At 35.0% G+C, this 24,927-nt stretch overlaps 1 protein-coding gene and 1 long non-coding RNA gene across 6 annotated transcripts in view; one reads left to right on the forward strand and one right to left on the reverse strand.

The window, feature by feature from the left end:
• LOC102153552 overlaps positions 1-4,809 on the forward strand; it is a 52,893-nt gene extending 48,084 nt beyond the window's left edge. The window contains exon 6 of the long non-coding RNA XR_005369732.1: positions 4,572-4,809. This is a non-coding gene — a long non-coding RNA (uncharacterized LOC102153552). The remainder of the gene's footprint in view (positions 1-4,571) is intronic.
• The window catches only part of IMMP2L (inner mitochondrial membrane peptidase subunit 2), an 848,583-nt gene that overhangs the window by 540,102 nt on the left and 283,554 nt on the right, over positions 1-24,927 (reverse strand). The gene's annotated exons all lie outside the window — the stretch shown is intronic.

A 24,927-nucleotide genomic window follows, 5' to 3' on the forward strand; every position in this document is an offset into this window, starting at 1 on the left:
AGCTCTAGGAGAGGTACACAGAGAGCTCTAATTGTCTTAAAATATTTTATTTAAGAAAGGCAGAAAATACAGCAAAATGTTAAAATATGATAAAACTGGATAGTGACTACATGTCTATTTATTATCATTATTCTCTATCATTTGTTGTGTTTCAAAAATATTATCTAACAAATCATTTTTTTTATTTCTAATGAAACTAAAAACTCTAGGAAGCTCAATTCAATCCTCTTGGCCAAAAAGGACTACCACAAAGAAATATAATAAACTAATGTTTAATTAAATTTTACAATATGCAAACACTCCTTGCTATTATAAACTCTTCAAAACCCCTTTTCATTAATTCTCACCATGTACTTTAGCCTTTTGTATTATTAATCCCAGCATATGATTATAGATTAGTCAGTCAACTTTACTTTGTAACATGCTTAATTACCCAGCACATCTCCATTCTCTGTATTGTTTTGCTTCATATTAGCTGTAGGGTTTATTTAAATTGTTTCCTGCAGTTCTCCTTGCAGCTGAAAATTTCATACCTGGGCTGGCTGATATTTATTAAGGTTAAAAAGGTATTAACCTTCATGGTTACAGAAGAATTCTGAGCACTATCAGGCCTTCACTGAGTCCAAAGCTCCTATGAGTTGCTGCCATCCCTTCAGTTGTACGGTATTTTTATCTAAGTCAACAGCCTATGTGGGCATCATGTGATAGGAAATGATAACAGAAATGTGCTGCCTAGACTAAGACGAAGAGTATGAAATGCCTTCTAAATTGTTACAAGAAAAGCAATCGTGCTCTTCAGTGAAGGAAGCAAGAGATAGAAAACAGAGCATCTCAGTTCTATTCTACTACTTACTTCTCATGGCCTTAGGCAACCCACATCCCCTCTCTCAACCTGGGATTACTCATGTGGAGAAAATGGCAAATGTCCTGCCAATCTCTCAGGACTGGCATGTGCTGGAAAGAGATGATGCATGTGGAAGTGCTCCATGAACGATAAACCGTTCAAAAACCTCAAAATGTGATTGCCATCTGATTCTTTTGGAACTGAAAAACATACTTATAAAATAAATACCTTAAAATTCTCAGAAACAAAGAGATAAGAGTAGTTAAACTAGTAACCTCAACAAGCTGGGGTTAGTCCATGAGTAAGTATATCCGTTAAAGTAGTACTTCTATGAGAACATAAACAACCACTAATGATAGTTTAAGAAGGAATTCTGTTCAAAGTAGGATTATTCAAAGAAGTTGAAGAAAGTTGTCCAAAGTACTTTATCCCAAAATTGCTCAAGGACTAAATTAAATAGTAATTGCAATTTGTGTGCAAAAATTACAGTAGACACTAGGTGAAGGAAGTTACAAGATGAAGTATGCCAAGAGTTGTTGCTTTCCTTAGAACAGTGGTTCTTCAAGTGAGCTCATGGACCCCTAGGGTCCCTGAGAACCTTTCAGGAATCCGTGAGGGCAAAATTATTTTCATAACAACACTTAGATGCTAATCGCCCTTTTTTTGCGGTATGGATATTTGCACAGATGGTATGAAAGTACTGATGGGAGAATTGTTATTGCTTTACCATAAAGCAGGGCCACAGCACCAAACTGTATTAGTCATCATTGTACTCTTCACTGCCATGCACATGCATTGAAACAAAGCAACAAACACAATCAGTTTAATTCAAGAACATCAGTGATAAAGTAGTTAAATTTTTTTTAATTCTGTTACATCTCAACTTTTTAGTTCAATGCATTGTTTCATTCTGTGTAGTGAAAAGGTAAATACAAAGAAAGTACTGGCTCCATATAAACTACAAAGGGTTGTTTTAAGGAGTAGCACCTGTGTGCTTGTTTTAGTTGCAGGCTGAACTAGCCACTTTTTTTCATGGAACAGCAATTTTACTTGAAGGGACAATTGACAGACTGCAAATATTCAAACTTGGGCTTTTGGCAGACATTTTTGCTAAAATGAAGTGAATCTGTATTCACCAATGGTGTTCAATGCCAACAACAACATTAAAGCTTTCAAGTAAAAATTAGAAGTTTGAAAAGCTTATAATGACCTACGTGAGCAAAACAGGTTCCAGTTACAATCTCTAATGAAATCAGTTGGTGATATCAAGAAATGGGATTTGTTTATACTGTATGATGAAATGTATCCACATTTGGAGTATCTACAAAACTCAGGAAATCAATATTTTCCAAATGACCAATGCATGATGTTACAATATTATATCTGGGTTAAATATGCATTCAAAGTATAAGACAGATCAATGGATTTTAGAGCAAGAAAACCAAAAGTTCATCAACATGATTTCAGATTCCACATTGGAACTAATCTTTTAAAAAAATGCCATTTGATGATTTTTAGTGTAGTATCAAAAAAAATGCCCATAACTATCCAAGAGTGCTATTAAAATATTCTTCCCTTCACTAATCAGTGAAGTTGGCTATAACCAAAAACAAATAAATGAACAAATTTTTAAAATAAATTTAGGAATGCAATGTAGAATAGCAGAGTAAAGTAGCAGAGTGGAAAGGAAAGGAAAGGAAAGGAAAGGAAAGGAAAGAGGAAAGGAAGGAAAGGAAGGACAGGACAGAAATTAAAGGAAAGAAACACCTGCCATTCCCTGCCCCTTCACCTTCTCTTCCCTTCCCTTCCCTGTCCCTTCCTTCCCTTCCCTTCCTGCTTTCCCTTCCTTGCCCTTCCCTTCCCTTCCCTTCCTCCCCCTTCCCTTCCCCTTCCCTTCCCTTCCCTTCCCTTCCCTTCCCCCCTTCCCCTTCCCATTCCCTTCCCTTCCCTTCCGTCCCTTCCCTTCCTTCCCTTCCCTACTCTTTCCATCACACAGTTCTTAGCACCTGCAAGTGTTCTTCCCTCACCTCCTTCACCCTCCAATCCTGTGATTCCTAATCAATGGTTGACAAGCACACAAGAATGAACATCCAGCTCATTTAACTTGGGTTGGAACAGAGGCATAATTCATACTACAGAGCTCCCATGAAAGTTTAAATGGAAACTACCATTGGAGACACTGTGCTGAAAATTAAACCTCTTCTTCCCTTTCCCTACCCTATCCTTCCTGTTTGTCACCTCTAACTGATTTCTCACTTTAATAAATTATTTTCAAATAAATCCTTATGTTAGAATCTGCTTCTAGGGAATCCAGCATCAGATAGCCAGTAAAGAGTCATCCAATTGTTTGATCAATGCTGCTCTTTAAATTTCTGGTAAGCGATGATCCATTTGACTCTCATGTAATGAGAAGGTTAATGTACAATTTCATTTTATATCAACCTAATTAAAGCTAAATGTGGAGTGAATGAAATGTGAAAGAAGAAATTTTAACTCTGCCAACAAAAACAAATAAATAAATTTCAGTTATGATGCTTGGTTCATTTTTCAGAAAGGATATTATCAGCTATAAAATTTTTGAGTCTATAACATTGTAACATTCTTCTAGAAAACTGGCTGTAAGGAAATGGAAATAATATAGCAATACTATGATGGGATAAAGAAATAATATAGCAATACTGTGAGCAAGTTTATAGGTCAAGTTAATAATCAGTGGAAAGGAAAAGACCGGAAATGTCATTAGAAAGGGGAAGATGACTGGTAGATTGAGATTTCTAATGAAATGGGAAAGAATAAGATAAAGAGATCATGGATGAGAGGGAGATTGAACATACAGAAAATACTGAGGCGGGAAAAAAAAAAGGATGGGAAGAGCAGGGGTAAAGTAAACAAGCAGTGTTTAATGATTTCAGACATCTTTCTTGGGTATTGGTGGCACAGAAGAGCAGCACTTCCCACACAATGCCACCTGGTTTTACCTTACAAACAACCATGATGCCATTTTCTACTCACCAGTGCTCTATTTGGACCAGAATGCATTTCTACATTATTCCATGACTGTTGCTTGTTGAGCCTCTGTCCTTCTTTCTATATTTCAGTTGCTCTCCAAATCATTACTCTAGGAAACCATAAACTTCTGCCTCCAGACAACACACGTTCCCAAAAATCAATAAGCAAAGAAGGAAGTAGGATATATTATAGAACGTCTACCTGTTTTCTTTCGGGCTTAGACTGTAAGAGTCCATTATTTTTATAGCACCAAAGAGGGAATGCTAGTCATAGAAACCTGTTCTGTACAAAACTATATCTACCTAAAACTTTTCTTGCCAGTCTCACAGGACAATGGTAAAAAAGGAATCCCAAGGCATAGACCTGTCTACAAAAAGTCAGTGCCTATAAACACAAAAACTGACTAAAAACATTCAATAAAGCTTCTCTCATGATTCCAGATAAGCCAGGAATAAACCACTTCTAGTACTGTAAGCATACAACAGACATCTGATGCTCAGTATAAATAATTGTCAATATACATCTTTTCACATTCAAAATGTTATCACTAAAACATTCTTATAAACAAAATTCTAGCAGCTACAAGAAAGAAATACATTGCACAGTAGTCCAGTTTAATGTTAATCCAGATTAGTGATTCTAACGTTTTGAGTACTTTAGAATATTTGAAATTTTTTCTCTATTATTAACCTGTTTTCTCATTATTTGTATTTGTTAGAGTCTAACATGACAAGTTTTGGTTTGAATGGCATCTTCAACGTCTCTCTCCCTTGTGTGCTAAAGATACAAGAAGATGGGGGAACAAGTGGAAATTCTCCTTTGCATCCATCCCAAGAAACTGACCATACATTGGACACATTTGGTGAATTTTGTGTGAGATTTCCTAACTTGATCAATGGTGAAATTTTTACCCCTGAAACGATATCCAAAATGCATAAATATTCTATAATTATTTACACAAGGAAGACTATACTTAAATATAGACCCTGAGCGTATATCTATTGATCTATTTATTTATTTAAAGTAGGCTCCATGCTGGACATGGAGCCCAATGCAGAGCTTGAACTCACAACCCTGAGATCAAGGCCTAAGCTGAAATTAAAAGTTGGACATTCAATCAAATGAGCCACCCAAGTGCTCCACAGATATCCATTTTAAGAAGAGATTTAACCAAAGACCATTTCAGGTAAAAGGTATTTAACTATATTGCAAAAATATTAATAGATACATGTAAAAACAAAGGTAAAACAATTTATACCTCTCAAAAATGACCAAGACATATCAGGAAGCATTAAAGTACAAAAAAAAAAGTAAATAAGCACTAGCATTGCTAGTTTCTCTCTTAACCATCTACTAATAATGTCTGATTGGTCATGTATCTGAAATACTAACAATTTACCAACATACTAACAGTTTATAAACCTTGAGGTCTTCTACTTAATCACCTTTATTACAAAGTAATTTCTCTCCACATTGATGACACATATACTCCAATGGCAACACTAATTAATTCTCGATAATCACATTTTGTAATTATTTTTAAAAACTGTTGCTTTAAATAATTCTTAATTTCTGTTTGAAAAGAAATACTAACATTATTAAACTATGGTTTAGGGTGGTGATACATATCTACCAGTTATGATTTTATCAGCTCTGGATATGAAAATTACAATCAGGTGATCAAGAAAACTGCTTTTTCTTAGTGTCAAAATCATGCCTGGTTTCTAATAGGAAGGCTACTGATTATTCACTACAGTTATTCCAAATGTTCGCACACACCCTGCCCTATACCTCTCATTCAACATCTTGTTCCATCTTTTTAAGTTAATATGTATCACTTAAGCACTTAATTTATCATTGAGAGCGACCTCAATCATGGATAAAATTGGATTTACTGAAGAATTTACAGTGTTTGACTGTAAGACAAAAGGAAATACTGTATATATCAAAGTAGTCCAGGGCTGCCCTGAACGGGTCACTCTGTTAAGCGTCAGACTCTTGGTTTCCACTCAGGTGATGATCTCACAGGCGTGGGATGGAGCCCTACCTCCCGCTCTGTGCTCAGCGTGGGGTCTGCAGATTCTCTGTCTCCTTCTCCCTCCCACTCATTCTCATGAATAAATAAATAAAATAGTCCATACTGTTAGTGTATACTAGGCTTTTCCATTTCAAAGGCAAATGTTTGATAAGGTTCAATTAGAAGAATTTTTTTTAAATTCACTATGTCTAAATATGTGGGAAATGTCACATTTGAGAAATGCTCAGAAAAAGCCTAAGTGTAAAGAACTGAAAATTATGTAAGCTTTGGTAAAAATCTGTGTTACATTTTTCTCAGCTCTTAGATATACTTCCAAAAAGGACTCTGGACAGTGTGGGATAGGCTAGCATATGGTTTATTTTGAGCTTTATGGAACAACAAGGCTTTGTAAGTTTCCATAAATTTCTAACCACAACCACAGAACATGTCTTTGGACTTCACCAAATAGAAAAGAAACAGTAATAGGTTGTGGGATGCCAGGGTCTTTATTTGTTTTGATGGCATAGAAAAAGAAATGTGTGCCTAAGGCATTTGTTTTAATCATGAAAATGGGTTAGTTAGTGCTCAGTGTTCTTCCTCTCTAGATCATTTCTACAACCAACTTAATAACTGTGAAGGACTGCCTCTTGTATTGTAAATAATTCGTTTCTTTACCTCATAAGTACCTCCGGCAATCTGGTATCAACTCAAAATTAGCAAGGTCCTTCATACTCTAAATCACATAGGGATATGAGGAATAAAGAGATTTAAAAAGGAAGAAATAGTGAAGGAAGATGAACAAGGTGAAATATTTATTTTATTCTTATCTTTAAGATAATTTTGATGATAGTGTTTATATATTCATAAACATGTAATTTCAAGAACTTTAAATAAGTAAACTTCATAGTTTATCTTGAAAGAAGATAAATGCAGGACAAAGCTAGCTCTGTTTTATAGGACACTTGAGGCTGAGGTAGTATTACACTTCTTCATTCATACATTCACTCTTTTTTTTCCCCATCAAATATTTATCACCCAACACAGGTGTCAGGCTCTGTGCCCATCCTTATATATATTACGATGCTACAATACATCATAGTTTAGTGAGGAGGTGTGAAAGAAGAAGACAGTAATCAAACACACTATCGAGTATGGAATGAAATACCATCTAAACAAAGGAAACAGAGCTAGGAGTATCTGTGACACAGAAAACTGTCTTAGACTTGGTTACCAGAGGAAGAGTGGATAAGGAAAGCCTTCTTTGAAAAAGAGATGCTTGAGTTGAGAGCCAAACAATGAGGGAAAGTTTACAGGGAGGGGGTGAGATCTGAAAAAAATAATAAAATACACAGAATCCCTATGATGAGAAGGCGATAGGAGGAGGAAAAAAGCAAGAGATAATCCCGGTGCAAAAATAATTAGACAGTGAACCTGGAATGTAGACAATGAACTGAACAGATGAATCTGAAAAAGACTTTCCCCTCAGATCACATAGCAGACCAAGACTCTGGGGGAGATCTTCGATGGTCTACAAGCAGATCCAGTCTTAACAAAGTTTCAGTGGCAGTGCTGGTAAGGGAAATCCCTACATAGTAAGGGAAACTGATCTCTTCCTTTCCTTTTCCCTCTCTGATAACAGTTTTGTTGTTCTTGTTTTGTTTTTTTAAGCAAAGATTTGTTAAAACACAACCTTTAGGACAGTGGTTACTTCTCATCAAGGAGACAGAGGGATGAGAATGAAGAAGTACACACATGGAGATGTGATTCTTAGGATGGGGTGCAGATTCATGATTGTTCAGTTTTTTTTACTGTTCTTTACAACTTAGATTTTTTGCAAGTATTATCTTAATTTGAACATTACATGAAAATGGGGGGGGATGACTCTGGAGAGGTAGGCAGGGAACAGACATCACATGAATAATTTTGGTCTTCAGACAATGAAGGTTTTTCACATGATAGTAAGTTTGAATTTTCAAAAGATCTCTGAATGAAAAAAAAAAAAAAAAAAAAGATCTCTGAATGCTGAGGGGCAAAAGGTTATGTGAAGTTGACTGGATGAGATGAGGAGAGACAGGCTAATCAATGAGTACAGTAGTACTGGACACAGATATTGTCACTAGACACAGACAGGAATGGATGAAAATCAGATGAGAGAACTCTGTGGTTGAAGAAATATGAGGAAAGGGGTAGCAAGATGTTTCAAGGATAAATTTGAGATATGGTGTTTATTCCACTAGATGTGTTGTGATGTCATTCACTGAGAGAGAGAACACTGGAAGAGAACCTGGTTCGTTCTGGAGCATGATGAATTTGAGGTGGCTCTGAGATATCCAAGTGAAGATGTTAGGCAGATAATTAGAGGTCTAACTGGAGCTCAGACAAGAAATCTAGCAGAGCAATCAAAGAGTATAGCAGGATAGCAAAAATACCATTTTTTAAAGAAAATATAGCCTAACAGAAAATGGTGCTTGAGATATATAAACTAAGAAAAAGGTATGAAATAGTCATATATTTTACATCTAAGTTCAACTCGCAATATTTTAGTGCACTGTTTATTCCTTTGACTTAAAGCAATGAAAAAAATTAAGGTGTGAGGTTATCATTAACCAATAACTTACCTATTTTAACCAGTTATGCAGATGTAACACATGTCTCCATCTTCCAAACAGTTAAATCATTTTGATCTTTACACCATCATATAACTACTGCTCCTAAAATCAGTACATGAATGCTTACACAACTCCACTTCTTACTTGGAAATGGAAATCATTAAATTGCAACTCTGGCACAACTTTGGCCTTCACTCTTAAGAGCTGCACAGGTCGGGGATCTCTGGGTGGCTCAGCGGTTTGGTGCCTGCCTTTGGCCCAGGGTCCGATCCTGGAGCCCCGGGATCGAGTCCCGTGTCAGGCTCCCGGCATGGAGCCTGTTTCTCCTTCTGCCTGTGTCTCTGCCTCTCTCTCTCTCTATGTCTATCATAAATAAATAAATAAATAAATAAATAAATAAATAAATAAATAAATAAATAAATAAAATCTTAAAAAAAAAAAAAAAAGAGCTGCACAGGTCTTCTTTGATCCTTCAGAAATGCCTAGCTCTTTCCCTCCTCAGTTTATTTACATAGGTGTACTCCTAAGTCTCTACCAAGCTACACAACACACCCCTCCCATCAGATCCTCCCCCAAGGAAATTCACCCAGTGAAGTTGCCCTTCTTCTTCATTCTAGTGGGTTGCTGGCATGCTATTCTTTTCCTCGCACCAGTTGTCATCTTATTTACTAAGTTGTTTAGATGTTTATTTGTTTAACCTGTCTTCCCCAACAAAGAAGACAGTGTAAACCTCACAAGAGAAAATATTCATGTCTCGTTTATCTACGAAGAGCAACACATAAGTTACGGGCTTGGTAAGTATTTATTTACTGAAAATGAATGATGACTGAGTAAATGAGTAAAATAAAGTTAGAGAAACACAAATAAATATGTATTATAATGTTTATTTAAAAAGTTCTATAAGTGAAGACATTTTGAAATACTCCTCTGAGAAATTCTCAAGGAATATCACATGATCTGTCAAGTATAATGATTGTTTCTATGAGGAATACTGCTCAATTTTGGAATGCTATCCAGGAAGTTGATTTGAATCTTAAGAACATTCAAAATGGAAAATAGGAAAAGAAAAAAAACTTCTTACAAATAAAAACTCCTACTAAACACAATCACTTTCACAAAGATTCAATCATACATAATACAGAAGAAAAAAGAAAAAAAAAGAAATGTTCAATAAATATGGAAGGAATGAATACATGTCTAGTATTTCTACAACTGTTTTCTTCACAATTGTAAGTGCAGACAAGTAACATGAATTTACATGTGACACTTCAACATAATTATCCTTCTTATGAACCTTAGAGAAAACTGAGCATATAAAAGTGTCACTGGTATATTTATATCTACAATAGCAGAAACAGTTTTTTTTTTAATTTTTATTTATTTATGATAGTCACAGAGAGAGAGAGAGGCAGAGACATAGGCAGAGGGAGAAGCAGGCTCCATGCACCGGGAGCCCGACGTGGGATTCGATCCCGGGTCTCCAGGATCGCGCCCTGGGGCAAAGGCAGGCGCCAAACCGCTGCGCCACCCAGGGATCCCCGCAGAAACAGTTTAAAATGGGAGGAAGAATCTTCAACTTAAAGAATTCATCAAACAAAACATCAATAACAAGAGTTAACAAATCCCACAAAAGTGCATATATTTTCATAAGTAATTTACCATATTAACTCATGTTGGGGAGTGGGAGTGAAAGGATTTTAAGAAAAAGAAAGAAAAAAATCACTTAGTTTTTTGTGAACTTCAAAGCCATCATCTGTAGAGAACTCAGCAGGATGTGAAAGCAACACAGACACCAGAACTGAACTGCAAAGACAGGTCCTAAATCAGCTACTTCTGTCTCTGATATGTTGAATATCCCAAACCAGTAAATTTCTTTCTTCTTTCTTCCTTCTTCCTTCTTCTTCCTTTGTCTTCCTTCTGTGATTTGTTAACCATACTACAAATATATCAGAATCTTACATATACCAAACATTCAACAAATGATTCTTATTATAAAACACCAGGAAGACTGGAAAGGGGTAAAAACATCAAATGAATGCTTCTAGAGATGGATAAAACAGGACAGGGGTAGATCCCAGCATCAGTCTAGGAAAATAATTTCAGCAGCTGCCTCTCTTTTAAGCCCTCACCCCAAATGATCTAGAAGATGGGTTTTAGAGTAATAAAATACTTCTTCAAAGGTAAAATATCCATGTGGAAAATAGCTTTTTTGACATAAGCTGAACTGAAAGCTGACCCAAGATAGACAACATTGCATAGAAGAATTATTCTAATTTGGCGGGGGGGCAAGGGGAGGGAGGGAGGTAGAGGTCATTTGTACTACCATGCAATGAATGGAAAAGTCAAGGTTTTGTAATCAGAAAGACCTAGTTTGAGTCCAAATTCACTTATTAGCTGACCAACCCTGATTAAATTCGCTAAATTCTTTGAAACTTAATGTTCACATCTGTAAAAATAAGCATAGGAACAACCATCTTTCAGACTTATTCTTAGAACTAAATGGGAATACATGTAATGTACTTGCCATAATTGTAATAATTGTCACTTTCACGACTGGAGCAGAAAGGCAGAGAAGATCAAGATGTCCCCCACCTAGCTGAAGAGGTCGAATAAGGCTTCTGCTCACTACACCCAAAGAGCAGCAGGCTTTCTAGTGTCTCCACCTCAGAACATCTTCCTCATATGCAAATTTGGACTGATTCCAGGTCCCTGTCAATTGGAACTTCAATGGCTGGTTCAAATCCACATTAAATTCAACACTGTCCTGTAATCAATTTGCTATCCAAGCTTTGGGTTTGAATAAATACTAACTAGCTTCCCTGAAATCATCTCCCTTATTTCTTTTTCTTACATAAATGAATTTTAGTAGGTATAGCATTCAATATGATCAGACCTCAAAGCCAGCATTCAACCTCCTAAGCACTAATTTCAACAAGATCTATTTTATGCCAATTAAAAATGGTACCATTTTCCAACTGTGAAATTTCACACACTTTTCATAAAATTTGAATATAATGTCCTCACACTTAACTGACAAGACAAAGACAAACTGTGCAAGAATTATAAACACCTCCTTGGTTGAACCCACTAAATTTTTGAAAATCTTGGAAACAAAAATAACGCTCTTTCTTAAGGCAAGGATTCTTAAATTAGGTCTAGTTGATTATGACTGAAAACAGACAAACTCATGATGCAGCATGCCAACCTGATAAAACTAACTTTTTGTAATCTCTTTATCTCTGATGATCATCTATGAAATCCAGAAAACTTAATCTCCTACATTTTCAACTGCTTATTTTTTACTGCCAAGTCCCATCAATTTGGCAAGCAGATGAGAGCAGTAATCACTGGAGAAAATATAGGAGAAAAAAATGAGCCAAATCAACTGATTTTGTTTCGATAGACTATGTGCACAATGAGTAAGCCTAAGTGTTCTTACTAAATGTAATTAAGTGTTATTTTGTAATTTTTGCTTTTTAAAAAAAAAAGGAGGTCTTGTCTAAAATACATCTTGTGTCCTTAAGGAAGAATGGTTAGAAATAGTCACTAAGATAATAGTTTGGGATTAGCATCTTATTTTCACAACACATGTTTTGACTTTGAAAATGAATAGATTTCCTCATTAGTACAGTCAAAATTCAATTTGAATAAAGTTTTGGTAGTGGCTCTTAAGGCAACCAACCAACTATGTCAATACCATAGAATGTTTCCTTAAGGATACACAGTGACTGCTATGTTTCCATTTCTTTTGGTCAAAAAGCAATGTCACACCAGGCCATAATGAATGGCTGCTTGCCAACTCTACTTAAATTGACTGAAACTCATCATTTCTTTAAAATCTATTCTTCTAGAAAGTGTAATTTAATAACTTGCCTTATTTAAGTTTGTGATTTGATTCCAACATATAATCTAACAATGGTTTGGAAAGCATTTTACACTTAAGGGAAAAAAGGCTGTCTTTATTATTGTTACAGATGTTTACAACCTAGATAATTTTTAAAGGAAGGACAGAAGCTGAAGTCAATTATTAGGTACAGATTCACACCTGTTGTATGTCATGTTTTAAACCCCTAGGCGTGAGATTTAGTCAAGGCAAATGAAAATGGAGAAGGACCAGCTGCAAAAAATGATTTTGTTCTCATATGGTAATTAAAAGGAAAAACTGTACAATGTGTTGTATCTGTGACAATCCCATTATTTCATATCAAGGACAGTTCTACTTCTTTTAACAGATTTGTGTTGCTGTCAAATCTGTTATAAAGGCTAGTACTTGTAGGTCGAGGCTCTGGACCTACTTTATATTGGTACTCAGTCTGATGACCTTTGTTAAATTTCTCTGTGAAGCTTGATGTCAGAAAAATTAAACATTATCTTTCTCACTGCAACACCTACTCTTAAGTCTCTACTATGGTGAAGTGTTTATCAACATCACATCAGACATCACACCTACTCAGACCCTATATCCTAGAGACACTGAAGAGCTGTGAACACTAAGTGCTTTCAAAACGCAAACCATGGGGCACCTAAAATACAGATGGTACAATAATAACTGAGCACATCCAGCACAGGCAAATCCTACAGTGTTATGAGCATACTATTCCATGAAACACCCTAAAGCAAAATATGTCACTTTTGTGCTTGAGTGAGGCAAAAATGTATATTTCCATCTTATTTTCTAAACACTATTAATTGAATATCCTTTTGAATGTTACCAACAAGAATGTGTCCATATAAAACACCTGTTAATACAAACCATGTCACTATGGGTGTATCTCACTTGAGAAAAATAAACAGTAACTCAAAGTTACAAATAGATATTTTTAAAAAGTTACTTTAAAAACACATTCACTGCTGTTTTCTATCATGTGTCAAATTGAAAATATGATTTGCTTTGTAAGAACTTTATCCCTATACAAGACAAAGTAGTAGGCAAAGACGAAGTATATAAGCTTTGGAGCTAGAGTTACCTGCAAATTTTGGTTTTCCAACTTGCTAGCTGTGTGACTGAGGGTAAGTTATTTAACACTTTTAAGTGTCAGATTTCTCCACTGTAAAAATGGAGATGATATTTACCTCAAGTTAGGGTGCTGGGTGGCTCAGTCAGTTAAGTATCTGCCTTCAGCCTTGGGATCTAGCCCTGTGTCAGCAACTTGCTCAGTAGAGTATACTTCTCCCTCTCCTCTGTGCTCCTGTTTTCTCACCTTATCTCTGTCTTTCTTGCAAATAAATAAATAATCTTTTTAAAAAACAGAAAAAAAATATTTACCTAAAGTTAAATAATATATGTAATGTGTCTAGCAAAAAAAAAAAAAAAAAAAGCTTAATAAACTAATGCCAACCTAGCCTATTCACGTGAACCTATCCTTACAGATACAGTATAACTGACCACAGCAGTACTTATGAACCAAGGAAGCAAAGTACTACTTGTGGCATTTATAGTTCAATATCTAGGATCTAGCCAAATGTAACTAGGCTTTAAGTTTTATCTTTATACATAGGTATAGGGTACATGCTTTATATATACAAATATATATATATAAAATATATATATATTTGTTCCACCAAAGAGGAAAGCTATTGGATTTTCTGTCTCCAGATGATTTATGGAACCGAATAACTTGAAACAAAATGAAGTAGATACACTTTTAATGGGGACAAAAAAATAACATTTTTACAGTCAACGGAAAGAGACATTTGCAGGTATTGCTAAGGTTTTTGAAGCCTCTAGCAAAAACATGTTGTTAAATTTTAAAATGTCCTAACATTATATGTGAAAAATGTGATTCACCTGACCCAACCATGGAAAATGCCCTTAACCAATCTATGAAATAGGTTTTCTTTCCAGATCATGAAGAATTATTCACTGAAAGAGTTTGCATCCTAGAACTGACTTTTTTAAATGGAGGCTAAAATGAAAAGAATAATTTGGAAAATAGAATATTTGCTTCCCTTACCATAAACTTTTGTGGAATACGCTTTAGGGAAATAGAAGTGACTACAACAGAGTGGGGTGAGGACAAGTGTATGATGCTCAGTGATCACTCAGTTCACCAGTAAATCAGTCCCTCTGAGACACTGATTTTAATGTACAGTTGAAGTATATCAGCTAGTAGAGAATCCAATCTCTTCCAAGATTATTTATGATGAAGCACTCCTAACTGAAGTCCAATTTGTTTGTGGAATTGCAGTCATTCTGATTCAACTAAACAATAAATGAATCTGCCTTTCATAGCTCTAACTCCTGAGCATAAAAGAGAAACAAAAAGAGAGCTGCATCTCAACAATATTTCACAATCCAGGGGATGAGTTAAAGGAACAGTGGGAAGAGAGGTTACTAGAGTGCTGAAAAATCGAACAGGCTACAAAGCACAGTTCATTACCCCGAAACACCCAGGTACTTTGCATCAGCTGCATGTCACCTAGTGAGCCATTCCTATCACACGGAAGAACTTAACTGGGGCCATTTTTGCCATCCTTCTCAGATGCGAAGGCTTTGTGCATCATCAAATTGCCAGACATGTTAGATGATAACACTAAATGCTCCTACAACTCAACCAAAGACTAGAGCACAACTAGCTCATGAGGCATGAGAGGGAGCAAATCTGGGAGGCTAAAGCCTGCATCATGTTTGAGAATTTTTCCAAAAATGAAAGAGAAATTTATAAATATTCCTCAATAAAGTTGGGACTCTGGCATACTATTATCTTTTGTAATGACTATTACCTAGAAATTGGCTATTATCTGGTCTTCTCTAACTACTTTTTAATTTTCTATATATACGATGCTACATTTTACTAGGAAAGAAAAAGGGGACTTTGGGATTTTTTTTTCCTATCATATAACAAATCTTTTTCTGTACACTTTTCTTGGGACTCAAAAGTCTGAAGGTGAAAAATACTGTTATCAAAAGAACGACCTCACCTAACTAGCCATTGTCTTCAGAAGAAACAGCATTAATTTAAAAACAAAATGCAAAAAATATGGCATGATGCTGCCTTGTTCACTGGCCATTCAATCATTCCAGAAATATTTAATATGCTAAATGTTAAATATTTATTAATATGTTGAATTATGAAACACTATGCTTATGTTGTTCACTATCACTGGTAATTCTCCATCTAAATCCCTTACAGCATTATAAGCTGCAATGTCACTGAAGCACACAACAGGAAGGTACGCTGCACTTGTAAACTCCCAAGTTGTGAGAGCTGATAACTGCATGGATTAGTGAGTCCCACAATGACAGATCTTAAAGCCCTTCATGTATTGGGTTGCTATCCTATATGACAGGAAAGTTACATGCTTTAGATAAGTAAAATTTTCAACTTTAAAGAAGTGAAAGGCAAATCCCTATCTCCTGCTTTTTATTACCAAATGTTCACAAAGTGCTTCGAAGGATATAAAACTATTCATCTGGGGGGGACAATACTTTTTCTGCTGAATTTCCATCTTAACATCTAGAAATGTAACATCTCTGTCACCCCTTTCTTCATGAGTTTTACTCCCTAACATAAGAACCTCTCTAAAGACCTACCCAGTACACTGTCTCCTAAACAAAACATTCTCCCATCTTTGAAAACTGTGGCATGAGCAGAAAAGGGGAACAGAATTTACTTTAACTAGAAGAGAGTATTTCTCAGAATCTCACCAATCATCACTTCTTACAGTGAGGTGGTGTACCTCTCTATTCTAAGGTGAAGAATGACGTTCCTCTCTACTTTAAGCCCACACACAGAAATCTTTCCCTTAGGAATGAGTATGATGAAATGAAGTAACAATTTCTTCAGCTGATGGTACATACAAAAAGTAGGTACATACAACCAACAAGAACAACAAAGTCAAAGCCTGTGTGTGCATGTGTGTATGTGTGTTTGCATGTGCACGGATGCGTGTATGTGAATGTTATAAGTATTTGTGTATGGGGCTTTTAGAAATATGCCAATGGAATAAATTCTGCATTGTGCAGTACAAACTCAGAGCTGGCCAATAGATTCCAGAGATATGTTATTTTAGCAGATGAACAAGCACTCTAAATACTGTCATAAGAATATTTTAAATAACTGTCATATGATTAGAGAAGAGCAAGGTTAGTGGATATCACCAGTGGAAAAGGGAAAGGGGACAGGGAACAATTTGGGATGGAAGGTAGGAGAGGAAAAGAATACCAGCCACTGATGAATAATATGCAGCCCCTATGTTGCATTAGGCTCAAAGCCAACACTAAACTGTGCTTTTTGAGCATTTAAATTAAAATTCTATTTTTGAGAACCTGTGAAGAATCTATTTAAGATTAGTAACATTGGCACAATATGAAGATAATTATTCAGAGATATCTTTTGATATTGTTTCAAATGCAAGAATTTGGTTTTTTAGCTCTAAGCATTAAAAAATGGTGTTTTCTACTGCATGTTATTCTAAAATATGAGAGTCTTGCTGGAAGACTACATTTTAAAAGTTAGTAAGTTCCAAGACTGACAATGTCATTATTTATAAGAACAAAGATTTAGTTTGCATCCATATAAACTGCTTCCTTTAAAAGTAAAAATGATATGATTGGAGTCATAAAACTTTCACAGATTTTACTAATACTCCCTAGGCTTCCTAATTTCTACAAATGTTTCCAATTCTATCTTAAGTAGAAAATATAGTTAAAATAGAGAGAATATGAAAGAGACTTAATGTCATCCATTATAAAATGTTATGTGATAAAAGTCTTGCCTAGAATATCTACTGGGGGGCAGGGGAGAAGGAACTCTGTCACTCCTCCACTAAAATTAAACATTTCTCAAAATGTAAACTATCTAGATTTCAATGTGATGAAGAATTATAACAGACAAATGACACCAAAAAAACTTAATAGCCATTTACTAAATGAATACTCACAGGTGCAGTGAGTAGGTGTAGAGTGCAGCAAAAGATGACCGTGCCAGATCTCAAGGAGCTCCCAGGCAGCAGGGCGGGCACCCTGCTCCAGAAGGTAGAGGGAGCATGAGGGCAGGCTGCCCAGGGAAGAGGAGGAGCTCTAAGCCAGATGAACAAGGGTGGGAATGCACTCCAGGCAATAGAAGATGTACGGTTCAGAGGTAAGAGGAAGCCAGAGGTCATTCTGTTTGTTGCAAGGACTGCCAGATAATAAAGCCCTTGAGAGAACGTCAAGGACAAGGCCATGAAGAGCAACATCAAAGATCTGGAAGGAGAACCCCTTAAACTTCAAAGAGCTTTCTCAAATTTATGTTTCAGAAAGATCACACAAACTAGGTGGGGTCCAAGTTTGTTACCAAAGAATCACAAAATACATATCAATGTGTATTAAGGGCTCTCAACACAAGGTACATATAAAACTTTTAAGTCAGATAAGTCCTTAGGCCAAGGTTGACAAAGTCAAACGTTTACAAAAACTGGGCAAGCAAAGGAAGTAAATGAACAGATCCTTCAGGGACCTTAGTGAACTATGGAGGAGAATGTTCAGTCAGCCCCCGAAAACAACTGCCAGGCAGAAGTGTGGATACAGAATATCCTAACACTTAAGAAAACTAACTATCAAGATTCTTAGATGAAATATATTGATTTTTTTTAAACAACAGCCAACTACATCAATGCTGTGCAAAACACTGAAATACTAAACAAAATATTTGCAGAAATTATCTAACTGCACAGATTTCAAGGACATTTAGAACCAATTCACTGAAACACAGAAGACATGCATCAAATTACCTCTGATTTCAGCTAAGCATTTTTTTTCTCCAAAATAGCCTTATTGGAAGGGATTTCTGAGTGATAAGGCCTTTAAAAAGTTTGCTTTGGTAGCTATGAATGGTAGAGGAAAACAAGTTAACTAGTTTTCATTTGAGCAAAAATCTATTTGCCTTTGTTTTATTTGGTTTTGCTCATCTCAAAGTCAAGTGGATTGTTCCTAAGCATTCTAAAATGATCCTAAAAGGCTTTGAATATATGCAAATCTTCACAAAGGAAAGCTTACAAATATGGACAATAACAAACATGGAATACTTTTGTTCTCACCTATCAACATCTGATCTGGTAAACAGAAATGAATAAAGAAATGCTACTTCATGAATGAAAAACTCCTCTAAAACAAGACTTCATTATTTAATACCATAGACAAAGTGCTATTTTAATCCTCAGGTGGACTGTCAGTATACTTAATACTAGTTTATCAGGTAAACAATGAGGCCAATGTATTAAGATAGCAAAAGGAAAATAAAAATCAGACACACACACAAAGGCTTATCTAGTTTGCATGTTTTGTTTCTGGTAAAAAATCTTTAGCTCTTTATTAATGTTAATTTTTGCAAGGTAAACGTATATGCAACTCTCAAATGTAACTCAGTCAACATGAAGTGGAAAATTTTTAATTACCCATAGTCTCATACCCAGATATGACTTTACATTTTTAATCTGTTATTCTAAACTAATAGGTCAGCAGTTCTGGACTGACTGTATTGTCAGTTCTATGGCAATTCCATCTCCATTCAACAATACCTACTTTTATAAGCACCACATTTTTTTCTTATATCTACAGATTTTTATTGACAAAAAAAATATATATATATATATAATAATTGGATACAGTTATTTTGTAATACACTTCTACTAATGAGAACAATGTGATTCTTTCATGGGTAATAATATTTTGCTAAATTGGGATTCAAAGTTTGTCTTAACTGCAAATACTCAAAATCAACTTCGTCTGTATGTATCTGAAGGAATCAAAGCTCTGCACGTGGATGCTTATAAAAAGCTTTATTCATAATTGCCAAAACCTACAAACAACCAAGACATCCTTCAGTAGGTAAATGGATAAATAAAATAGATGTGGTAAATCCAGACAATGGAATATTATTGAGTGGTGGACAGAAATGAGCTATCAGGCCATGAAAAGACAAGGAGTAAATTTAAATGCAAATTACCAAGACATTTTTTTATTTTTATTTTTTTAAGATTCTATTTATTTATTCATGAGAAGAGACAGAGAGGCAGAGACACAGGCAGAGGGAGAAGTAGGCTCCACGCAGGGAGCCTGATGTGGGACTCAATCCCGGGTCTCCAGGATCACGCCCTGGGCTGAAGGCAGGTGCTAAACCGCTGAGCCACCCGGGCGTCCCACCAAGACATTTTTAAAGCGTTTCTTCTTCCCATGGTGATCAAAATAGGTACCAATACTGGGGGTGCCCAGTGGCTCAGTCAGTCAAGCATCTGACTCTTGTTTTTGGCTCAGGCCATGATCTTGGGGGTCCTTGGATGGAGCCCCAAGAGAGGCTCTGAGCTCAGTGGGGAGTCTGCTTGTTTCCCTCTCCATCTGCCTCTCCCCTTGGTCCCACTCTCACACACATGTGCCCTTTCTCTCTTTAAGTTTAAGAAGTGCCAATACTGACAGATTAATTTCTCTTCCAGAAAATACCACAAATATCCTAATTAAAGAATATAAATAAACCACAACTACAAACCAAATACTACCTTTTCCATGAGGCTTGCATGTGTTCTCAAATATATCACAAGTACAATATCAACAGACACAACTTTAAACACAGTGTTTGAATATTTCTGGGTACAAAATTAGTAGAACAAAGGACTGTTAGAAGGGAGAGAATGAAAGATAGTAATCATTTACTTTACAAAGAATTTTCCATCTAAGATGATTCAATATAGGATTCCTTTACAAAGAAACTTAGTAATAATAATAATGATCTTATAATGTATAATTAACAAAAACATTCACATACGAGTTATTTTACACTAATAAAAACCTGTGAGTCATGAGTTATAAACACAAGTTTACAAGTGAGGAAAACGAGGCTCAGAAAAGGTAAGGAGTATGTCCAGTAAAATAAAATCTAAAAAATAAAAGAGCCAGGGATAGAGGAGCCAGGATTTGAACTAAAGCCTACTAACCCAAATCTCCTGTTGTGGCTAATATGAGCATTTCTAGAACACTCAGAGTGCAGAAAATGTCCTGTAATAATTATTACCCCAACCAAAAGCTTTAACTAAATATTAGAATTCTTTTCAAGAAAAGATTATCTATCTATATGCTGTTTCTAACCAGAAAATAACTCCACAGACTAGCTTTCCCTGTATTCTATTATCCAAAGCACAATTACCAAGGACTGTTTCTGGAAACAATAAATTCTTTTGATCTTTTTTTCTATTTTTCAGAGATATTCAATAGCTGTAACATTCTAAAGTCTTGTCATTTGAAAGAATAAACCTTGGAAAATTCTTCACCAGATGAAAGCATAGAGATTTATACAGTACCCTCATGTTGTTTCTTTGGAAAAGTGAGATTGTTTTTATTTAAAACAAAAGAATTAGTCACATGTTTTACATAATATTCTAGCAAGCTCATAAAGTAATCTGCTCTTTTTTCTTTTAAAGTATTATGCTGGTTTTTTTTTTTTCCAGTACAAAAGCATTTATTTCCAAAGTTACAGAGTTACAAAATATCATATGTAAATGTAATACTTTGTTTTGCCTTTAAACCAAAAGGATTTAAGGTTCTACACCTGCAACTTATGCACATATGAACTATAATAATTTTTGGATTTGAAAAACATTTGAATCTAATATTCAATGTTTTCTAAAAATACCACTTTATAACTGTGCAGAGTTCAGGTTGAAGAAGAAACACAATCACATTCCTAACACTAAATGCTTACAAATGTGACTCTAGGGACACAGTTTTGTTCACTGCATTGACACGACACTTGTTTTTTTTCTTTCAGTTTAATTTGGAAACCAACTCCAAATGAATAAGATATATCAAGGAGTCATCCTATTAAAGGGGTTTAAGACAATAAACTGTACTCCACATTTACAAAGAAGTGTAAAGCATACTTGTAGCTTCTCATTCTCATCACAGATGTTCTCTACATGTCCATTGTTCAGAGGACCATGCCACCTAGAGTGAAAATTTGCTTTTTTTTTTAATATTGAATGTAAGTGTGTGTTTCCACATCATAGGATTAACCATAGAATGAGTGTTCCTAAAGTGATGCAAGGTGGCTCTTCAATAATTCAACTCCCTGCCCCGAATTGCCACATTTAATTATCATATACTGTGAATTCATACCCTCTGAGAAAGAAGTTTCCAAAATACTCATAATTTGAGGATAGTGCTCTAATTCTAAAACATGGAAAACAATGCCAAAAAGCAGTTTCAGGTCCTTAGCTGAAGCATATTTGGGTCAGTCATCAACCCCAGAGATCTTTCTAAATATGAGATCAGTCCATCTTGTTTTTATTTAATCATCTTAAACCACCTACAATTTATAAAAGCAGACCAGACTTACACAATTATATTCCAGACAAATACCAAAATAAGATTTCCTTCAAGGTGTTTATTAAATTATGATCTTAATGTAATCCAAACAGAAAGCAACACAAAGCATTCTCAGATTCTCTAAGGGAAAAAAAACTAACAAAGACTTAATTTGGTTGACTGTGTTTCACATAGAAACCATAACAACCCCACTGAAAGCTGCCATTTCTCTAACTAAAAACAAAATAATATGAAATAGACCACATTTATATATTAATAGGAATGGTTATTCAGTTATTTTGTTTTAACTGAAAATTAATCCAAAGCTTATCATCTGTAGGACAGAGTGATTCAGGTCACCCGTTACTAAATTAAACATTTTCTACTCTCACTGCATCTCATTAAACAAGCCACTGCAAGTTTAAATAACTCCATGCTTCCATCTGCACAGTCACCCATTTTGTTATTGTTTATAGCAACCTAATTTGGCACATAATAATTCAGGCAGCACTGGTTTCATATTACACTGAAGTATTAATTTTTAATGTAATTACATTCTTTCGTCCAACAAAAGCTAGATCAGTGGGGATTTTACCCAAGTGATTCTTCAATTATTATACAAGGCAAATTCTTCTAAGACTTTGCACCTCCCTTTGCCCTACTGATTCATTTCTTTATAAATTAAAAACTCATCATGAGCCTATTTAAACTAGCTTATTTACTTAAGCAACATAGTGAATGATTACTTTCATATAAAATATATGGCCTATACATCTTCAAAACACCTTTTTCCAAAGGCCATTTGATTCAGTAATTACACAAGGCAAGTTTTCCTCCCACAAAAATGTATTTTTGTACTGAACCCACTACTTTGCTCAATAAAGAATAATTTAAAAATTCTTGGAATATCAATAAAATAATAACTATGGACTGCTCCTGTATCTTTCCTTCTATCACAAATTTGAACAAAGAAGATATTTGGAAGAATAAATTAAAGATCAGCTAACATGTCATCCCTCAAATGTGAGGTGATTGCAAAGATATTACTGAGAAGAAAAAAAGGTGATTGATCAAAAACAAGAAGACCAAGAGTAAAATATAAAATATGTTCACAACATGGCAGGATGGACATCAATTAATCACTAAGAACCTTCTGTTTTGTTCATTCATGTTTGTATATCTTTATATAATAGATCATCTGTTTAATAGTTTAATAGTCCCCTTTAAAATACTGGCTTTCTGAAGAAGAGTATATTTTAAAACCAGCATGTTAAAACTCCAACTTTCAAATGCTTATATTTATGGCCACTAGCATATAATTGAGGAAATAATTAATTATCTAAATTGTAATAGAAAGGCTACAATATTAAATAAATAAGTAAATCTACAATACTGAAATTAAGCTATGCCGTCCATTGGTCAGTTCACTACAGAGCAGAATTTAGTATGAGGTAGGTCATTTTTGGTCTTATTTTAAGGAGATTATGGTAATTTAAAAAGCAAAATAAGACAATATTTTAGGATAACACCTATAAGGCAGTGTGGAGGTCTAAACCTGTAAAGAATATTCGCATATCAATTCTCTTCTACACCTTGTAAATCTATTTCCCAAAACATTTTAATCATAACAAATTGCATTACCTTAAAAAAGTATAAGAATGAATCATTTTTATATGAAATATATGAGCAGGACATTGTTTTCTCAAAAATACAATGCAATAATTGAAAAAGATATTACAAATTACAGGAACATAAATTATATTTAAAATACCTGAAAATATAGAATTTTTCAACTTACTCTATCAGGTTTCCTATCAAGTTCCCTATGTGTAGGAGTTTAATAAAGATATAGCAGCCTAAATTAATAAATTAGTAGGTAAATGACATTTTGTAAATGATTATTTTTATTTATCTTGATTTCAGTGCAAACATCTACAGAGGTAACAAACTGTGGTGTTGTAAATTATAAATTTGGACGTTTAGAATCAAAAATAACAATTCTATCAAGCCAAGAGTTGTGAATCTCAGTGGAAAATGTGCCCTTCTCTAGTTAACACTTGACTCACAGCATAATATAACAAGATCGTGGGTCAAAAAATTTCCATTAAGTTCTTTAAGTTGACCTATTTAATAACACTACAAGGATTTAATTATGGCTAATTTCTCCAGAGCTTTTAGGTATAGGATAAAGATGAACAAGGCTCTTCCTCAAAGTTCCCTGCTCACAATTCAGCATTTTGAAGGAAATGTACCCCATACTATTCTCTGAGCATTCACCAACATCACCAACATTATCATTTTCTCCCAGACTTTGATCCTACCAGGGATACCTACTTAGTTGTTATTCTTTTCCTATGAGACCTGATCAAGGAGACAATCTTCTGTGTCTTGTGTAACCAAGTCAGAACTATTTTTTAAAGCTACATCTATCTCAATGTCCTTTATTCTTTGGTGTAGGGCTTCACTCATTCAACACATTTTGAGGACCTACTGTGAACCAAATTACCAAATATCTTGGAGATACAAAATGAATAGAAGTCAAGAATCTTGAAGTCTAGGGAATAAGACCTACACATTCAAGGACAATTACTACGTTGCATATAAGTGCTATAGCAGAGGCAGGCACTGGTTGCTACGGAAGAAGAACCCTTCATCCAGACAAAAGGGAAGAAGGCAAAACATTACAGGAAAGAGCTTTAGGCTAAATCATTAAGGAGCTAGTTATTCATTTGATTCAAATAGATCATTTCAGGCACAAAAATTCAGGAATAACATGCAAGGAAAAGTCACATAAGTATAAGTAAAGGAGTTGGAAAGGTAAAGAGGGCCTTGAGTGTCATGCTAAGAAATATGGAGTTTATACTGAAGGCTATGGGAGGCAATGAAGAATTTTAAGCAGGACTGAGATACTACCACAGAGCAGACTTGAGTTTGAAAGAAATCATGTTGGAAACAATAAGCCATAAGTCTGTTAGCAGATGACAGCAGTAATCAATGTGAGGAATGATGAGGTCCTTAATTGTGGTCATGGCCCTGGGGATATATAACAAATTTAAAATTAGAACCCACCATGGTTACATGCTCTGCCAGGCACTAGGGATACAGCTATGAACAAAAATATCTACCCTCATGGAAGTTATATTCTAATTGCATAAACAATCTACAAACAAGA

Source organism: Canis lupus, chromosome 14 (genome assembly GCF_011100685.1).
Source record: "Canis lupus familiaris isolate Mischka breed German Shepherd chromosome 14, alternate assembly UU_Cfam_GSD_1.0, whole genome shotgun sequence".
Classification (NCBI taxonomy): Eukaryota; Metazoa; Chordata; class Mammalia; order Carnivora; family Canidae; genus Canis; species Canis lupus.